General features: G+C 43.7%; 1 long non-coding RNA gene across 1 annotated transcript in view; it reads left to right on the forward strand.

Moving 5' to 3' along the window:
- LOC110264666 overlaps positions 1 to 7,670 on the forward strand; it is a 12,340-nt gene that overhangs the window by 3,231 nt on the left and 1,439 nt on the right. The window contains exon 2 of the long non-coding RNA XR_002350843.1: positions 3,002 to 3,006. This is a non-coding gene — a long non-coding RNA (uncharacterized LOC110264666). The remainder of the gene's footprint in view (positions 1 to 3,001; positions 3,007 to 7,670) is intronic.

Consider the following 7,670-nt stretch of genomic DNA (forward strand, 5'->3'; position numbering starts at 1 on the left):
GAATTTCAAAAGTTGTTTCCCTTTCTTTCTAATTTTTTTATTTTATTTTCGAATTTTTTATTTTATTTTTCCATTTTTATTTATTATTTTTGAAATTAAAAAAATTAAAATTAAATTTTTAAATTCCTTTTCCTTCTTTAATTTTTGAATTCTCCCTCTTTATTCTCTTCTATTTCTTTTGGATATCTCACTGGGAGTTCCATTTTTCGTTGTCTCTTATTTATGTATGCAGGAACACCGAAGTTACTATGGATTAAAAGGGGAATACATGAATTTGGAGACCTTTGGGTTCCTATACATTTGACACTCCTGTTGACTCAAATAACTTTAAGGTCAACTAGAGCAGATCCTGCTATTACGGAAAAAGTGATAATTTCATGGATACTGTTCATACACTGGGTCGAGCTGTCCGACCCGAGATGTTTAGCGACATGGCGACCGACCTCTTCAGGTCCGACTATCCGAATAGAGGAACACGACCCAAATCTAAAGGCAATCCAAGCCTATAGAGATAAAGGCGGTTCCCTTGAAGATAAGCTGACTTCACCCAAAATAAGATAAGATAAGATAACTAACTTATCTTATTAGAAAAGTCAGCCCACACTACTATAAATACACTGGAGCACCCAGGTATAACTCATACTCTGATTCTACTAAAAACCTGTTTAATACCCATGCTAACTTAAGCATCGGAGTCTCTTGTAGGTACCCCCCACCCTCCGGTGACGAAGGAACAGCAGTGCAGCTAGATCAATAAGTCGGATGTGACAGCTCCAGCCGCCACTCACCGGCTGGACACGTCGGCACCGACCTGTACAGAAGATCTCGACCGAGATCGACCTCCAGTTTCAGGAAACCCTCGGAACATTGGCGCCGTTGCCGGGGAACCTGGAAGTCATTCCATCACCATGGCGGACGAACAAGATAACGACCACAACTCAGATCTAGAAGACAGAACGCCGCACAAAAACACGGATGCCACACCAAAGGACACTCCAGAATCTAACGGAGACAAAAACTCACCACATCCGGGAGTAATAGAAGCACTTCAAGATCGCCTAAAGCAACTCGAAAAAGAAAGCCAGTACCAGCACGAAGTCGGCAAGGATCTACAAAGAGAGGTAAGGCGACATCAAGAATTAGAAGATAAACTCCAACAACTTGAAGCCGATCTAAAAGCAAAGGCTACCCGGACCACCCCTGAGGACAACTCTCGCAAGGATCAAGATCCATTCACTAGGGAAATCATGAAAACTAAAATCCCTAAAGACTTCAAACTTCCGAATATGACTTTGTATGATGGCACTACAGATCCCAACCATCACCTCAGCAAAATGTACCTTACCGATGCCTCAGACGCCATTCGCTGCAAAGCTTTTCCAACGACTATCACGAAGACAGCAATTAGATGGTTCGACAGCCTACCTCCAAAGTCTATCTCCAACTTTGACGACCTGGCCAAAAAATTGCTGGCCAGATTCTCCATCCAAAAGGACAAGGCTAAGCATGCCCTCAGTCTACTAGGTATCAAGCAAGGAGATCGGGAAAGTCTTCGCAACTACATGGAAAGATTCAACAAAACATGCCTAGACATACAAAGCTTACCAACAGAGGCTGCCGTCATGGGCCTCATCAATGGCCTACGAGAAGGACCTTTCAGCCAATCTATATCAAAGAGATATCCCACATCCCTAGATGAGGTACAAGAGCGGGCAGAGAAGTACATCAACATGGAAGAAAATTCCCGACTTGGAGAAGCCTCGAAATCCGGTTGCACCTACCGAGATAAAGATAAAGAATCCAAGGAAAAGGAAGATCGAATGGGTGAAAAAATCAAAAAGTATCATAATTACACCCCTCTTCGGGTGTCCCTTGTGGATATTTAGAAAGAAGTCTGTAACACAGAAAAGATACCCCCAGCTGGACCACTCAAAGGCAAAAGAGGAGGAGGAAATCAGAACGAATACTGTGAATATCATCGGGTCCGAGGACATTCCACCAACTAGTGCTTCGACTTAAAAAACATCATAGAAAAATTAGTGAGGAAAGGAAAACTAAATCGGTATCTAGCCACCCGAGATGATGAACAAAGAAAACGACGAAGAGATGAAGATGTCGGACGAGCTGAGCGATCACCTCGTACGCCAGAAAGACATGTCCATATGATACACGGAGGATTTGCAGAAGGTGGAATTTCCAAATCATCCCACAAAAGATACCTCAAAGAAGTATATCATGTCAAAGGGAAGGAGGAAGCACCCGACATCCCTGCAATCACGTTCACCAAAGAAGACGCATCTGGTATCATCTCAGGACACGACGATCCCATAGTCATCACCATCATACTGGCAAACGCCAATCTCCACTGCATATTAACTGCATATTAATAGACCAGGGGAGTTTTGCCGACATCTTATTCAAAACTGCCTTCGACAAACTCGGCTTAGAAGAAAAGGAGCTTAGAGCATACCCGAACAGCCTGTTCAGACTGGGAGATACCCCAGTACAACCATTGGGATACGTGTCACTACATACAACCTTCGGAAAGGGGAACCAATCCAGAACACTCAAGATAGACTACATTGTGGTCGACGTGAGTTCAGCCTACAATGCCCTAATAGGTCGGACAACACTAAATCAACTCGGCGCAATAGTCTCGACTCCACATCTATGCATGAAATTCCCAACTACAGAAGGGATAGCTACGATAAAAGCAGATCAAAAGATGGCATGCCGCTGTTATAACGAAAGTCTAAACCTCAGAGGTAGAGGAGAAGAGTTCCATACAATTGAGCTTGGTGGAGTTCAGAGATGAAAAGAACTCCGTCCACAGCCCGAAGGAGAAGTAGAGGAAGTTCAGATCGGAGACACCTCGGACAAAACAACTAATATTGGCACGATCCTGTAAGGAAACGCAAAAGAATTACTAGTACAGTTCTTATGAGATAATATCGATCTTTTCGCATGGAAAGCTGCAGATATGCCAGGCATAGACCCCAAGCTAATGTGTCACAAGTTGGCGGTCTATCCAGGATCTCGGCTGGTACAGCAGAGACGAAGAAAACTTGGGCCAGAACGATCCCGAGCTGTGGAAGAACAGGTACAAGCACTACTGGAGGCAGGATTCATAAGTGAAGTCAAGTACCCACTATGGCTGGCTAACGTCGTCTTGGTGAAAAAATCAAATGCGAAGTAGCGAATGTGCACCAACTATACAGATCTCAACAAAGCCTGCCCAAAAGATCCTTATCCACTCCCAAGTATCGACGCCCTAGTGGACGCCTCATCCGGATATAAATACCTCTCATTTATGGACGCATATTCCGGATATAATCAAATTCCCATGTACCCACCAGATCAAGAAAAGACCTCGTTTTTAACACTAAAAGAAAATTACTGCTACATAGTGATGCCTTTCGGTCTCAAGAATGCAGGAGCTACTTATCAAAGGTTGATGAATAAAGTCTTTTTAAATCACATCAGGAAAGTTGTGGAAGTCTACGTAGACGACATGTTAATAAAGACACAAAGTGAAGAGACATTGTTGTCCGACCTAGCCCAGGTGTTCGACACCATAAGGAAGCATGACATGCGACTCAATCCTGCAAAATGCACTTTCGCAGTAGAAGCAGGCAAATTCTTGGGCTTTATGCTCACACAAAGAGGAATTGAAGCAAATCCAGATAAATGTCAAGCTATACTCAAGATGAAGAGCCCAACCTATGTCAAAGAAGTGCAGCAACTCAACGGGAGATTGGCAGCCTTATCCAAATTCTCAGCAGGAGCAGCGATAAGATCTCTCCCCTTCTATGCTACTTTAAGCAAAGGAAAGAAGTTCGAATGGACAACAGAATGTGAGCAAGCCTTTCAAGAATTCAAAGAATTCTTGGGACGGCCACCTATCCTATCTCATCCACGAGAAGGAGAACCACTCATATTATACCTCGTGGTAGGAAGTCGGGCAATAGCCTCAGCACTAGTCAGAGAAAACGAAAGCGGGCAACAACCCGTCTACTTCATTAGTAAAGCGCTGCAGGGATCCGAGATGAACTACCAAAAAATAGAAAAGTTTGCCTATACTCTCATACTAACATCTCGACGACTTCGCCCGTACTTTCAGGCTCACACCATTAAGGTTCGAACCGACCAGCCCATAAAAGGGATACTGCAGAAAATAGATCTAGCAGGCAGTATCTTACAATGGGCAGTCGAGTTATCCGAGTTCGACCTCCAATATGAAGCTCGGACAGCCATCAAATCACAGTACTTGGCTGACTTCATCGCAGAATTCACAGATACCCTGGAAGCCCCCACAGAATGGAATCTCTACGTGGACGGTTCTTCGAATAAGACTGGAAGCGGCGCAGGTGTGATAATAGGAAGCAACCAAGGAACCCAAGTTGAGCTCTCCCTCAAATTTGGATTCCCGGCATTAAACAACCAGGCGGAATATGAAGCGTTACTAGCTGGTTTGAAACTGGCTAAGGAGGTTGGAGTTCAAAAAACTCAACATCTTCAACGATTCACAAGTAGTCACCTCACAAATAACAGGGAGCTACCAAGCCAAAGATCCCACCATGAAACAGTATTTGGATAAAACCAAGGAACAACTCGGACAACTCGGGGAATATAAGATCTGCCACATACCCCGTGAACAAAATGCCCGAGCTGACGCACTCTCAAAACTAGCCAGCACCAAACCAAGGGGCAACAATAGAAGCCTCATCCAGGAAATGCTCCAAAACCCGTCAATCTCGGAAGAAGAAAAAGTCCTAGCCATAACAGGTTGGGATCAAGGATGGATGACCCCCATAATTAACTACCTTAAAACAGAAGCACTCCCCACGGATGAAAAGGAGGCAAAGAGGTTAAAACGGGAGGCTCAGTACTACACTATCATAAATAACACCCTGTATAAAAGAGGGATCTCAATACCACTATTAAAATGTGTGCCGACCTCCCACACAGGGGAAGTTTTAGAGGAAGTACACAGTGGCATCTGTGGTAATCATCTCGGAGCACAAGCCCTCACAAAATAAGTACTCCGGGCAGGATTTTATTGGCCAACTCTACAAAAAGAATCTACAGAGTTTGTAAAGACATGCCCACCATGCCAGCAACATGCCAACTTTCGCATCGCCCCGCCAGAAGAGCTCATCAGCGTAACTTCACCTTGACCATTTGCAAAATGGGGACTCGACCTTCTCGGACCCTTTCCTCAGGGATCGGGACAAGTTAAATTCCTCATAGTAGGGGTAGATTATTTTACAAAGTGGATCGAGGCAGAACCCCTAGCTAATGATACTGCTCAAAGAAGTCAAAAATTCCTATATTGAAACATTGTCACAAGGTTTGGGGTCCCATACTCCATCACCACAGACAATGGCACCCAATTCACAGATGCAGGCTTCAGGAAATTAGTAGCCAACTTGAACATAAAACACCAGTTCACCTCCATCGAACACCCTCAAGCCAATGGACAAGCCGAAGCTACCAACAAAGTCATATTGGCTGGGTTGAAACGGAGACTGCAAGATGCAAAGGGAGCTTGGGTTGAAGAACTTCCACAAGTCCTATGGGCATATCGAACTACGCCACATTCCACCACAAACGAATCACCATTTCGATTAGCGTACGGAGTGGAGGCAATGATCCCTGTAGAGGTCAAGGAAGGGTCACCTAGAGTAGTCCACTATAATGAAGAAGCCAACTCTCAACTTCAAAGAGAAGAGCTCGACCTACTTCCGGAAATCCAAGAAAGAGCTCGGATCAGGGAAGAAGCGCTAAAGCGCCGAATGGCTTCGAGATATAATAAAAAAGTAGTGCCAAGAGGTTTCGCTGAGAATGATCTCATCCTAATCCGAAAGGATATTGGAACAACTCGACCCGGAGAAGGAAAGCTAGCAGCAAACTGGAAAGGACCCTACCGAGTCATAGAAGTACTTGGGAAGGGCTACTACAAACTGTCCGAACTCGATGGACGAGAGCTTCCCAGATCATGGCACGCCTGCAACCTAAGAAGGTACTATAGCTAGAGAAGGTAAAAGATCTCACCATAAGATGCACTCTTTTTCCTGAAAAGGTTTTTTAATGAGGCACCAAGTTGAGATCCAGAAATTACCCAACTTGAAGGGATGAAAAATTCCCGCATGTATATACTTGCACTTTCTTTTGAATAAAATATATTTTAGATATTCTACAAATTCTCAAAACGCATTAGTCTGAAGCATTCATCGTCCGATTATAAAGCAACAGATCGGCAGAAAGTGAAAAACAGATTCATTGCACAATAACGATAAAAGACCAATAAAGATGAAAACGCGATTCATCTAAAGAAGTCGACCTCCTACAAACAAGTTATAAAAGTAATCCCTGAAAGAGACCTGACAAGGTCCAAGAAAGAGGATTACAAAAATAACTTAGAAGAGGACGACGTAAAGAAGTCGACCTCCTACAAACAAGTTATAAAAGTAATCCCTGAAAGATACCTGACAAAGGTCCAAGAAAGAGGATTACAAAAATAACTTAGAAGAGATCGACGTGACGAAGTTGGTCTCCTACAAAAAACAAGTTATAAAAGTAATCCCTGAAAGAGACCTGACAAGGTCCAAGAAAGAGGATTACAAAAATAACTTAGAAGGGCCCGACATGACAAAGTCGGCCCAAAACAAAAAGTTATAGAAGTAATCCCTGAAAGAGACCTGACAAAGGTCCAAGAAAGAAGATTACAAAATAACTTAGAAGATATCAACATGACGAAGTCAGTCCACTACAAAAATAACTTGGAAAAGGACGACGTAAAGAAGTCAGCCTCCCAACAAAAACAAGTTATGAAAATAGTCCTTAAAAGAGGTCGGACAAAGGCCCAAAAAAGAGGACTACAAAAACCACTGGAAAGAGGGCCAACTAAAGAAATCGGTTATGGATAAATACAAGTAAGAGCAAGCAAACCGAAATACGAATTGGATCCTTGCATCTACGACCTCCAAGTACAAAGCAGTTCAAAGAGGCCGAGCAGCAAGGCTCCAGTATTCTAAAAACCCAGAAAGGTGCCAAGACAAGTGTGAACAAGCATGCTATAGAATACAATATTATAAAGCTTCAGGGTCAAGCCCAAAAGCTTGAAAGCCACTTGTTTTTTAAAACAAAAGTTGCTAAACAAGCAACCAAAAGGAGTACCAACAGTTAGCAAAATATTCAAAATAAAGAGTTTTAAAGCCTACAAGCCGGGCCTACTATGCAAATATCCAAAGAAATTCAGCTAAAGATTAGAAGACTTTTTAGCAGCACCAGTCTGGGGTGAAGGAGGGCGAGCCTGGAGAGGCACAGCATCCACGGTACCATCATCCCGGTTCAAGATCTGACAGTCCGGATCAGAAACGGAATGACCAACCTCAGCCGGAGGAACTGTAGAAGCGGACACCTTGGCAGAAAGCACAGGGAGAGGATCAACATCATCATGATCTTGGTCGTCGGGGACAATCGTACCATCCTTCACAAAATTGTCCAAGCTAAAGAGAGTAAGGTCAACCTCAGGAGCAAGAACTTGAACTTGCTCTTTTAAATTATCATAGGCAGCGTTCACGCTGCCGACGAGGCCGACGAGGAGCTCGGAATAGTCTACTCGGGCAGACTCCAGCTCCTCCCTCAGACGCACCACCTCCCGATAA

Source organism: Arachis ipaensis, chromosome B07, assembly GCF_000816755.2.
Source record: "Arachis ipaensis cultivar K30076 chromosome B07, Araip1.1, whole genome shotgun sequence".
NCBI classification, from domain to species: Eukaryota; Viridiplantae; Streptophyta; class Magnoliopsida; order Fabales; family Fabaceae; genus Arachis; species Arachis ipaensis.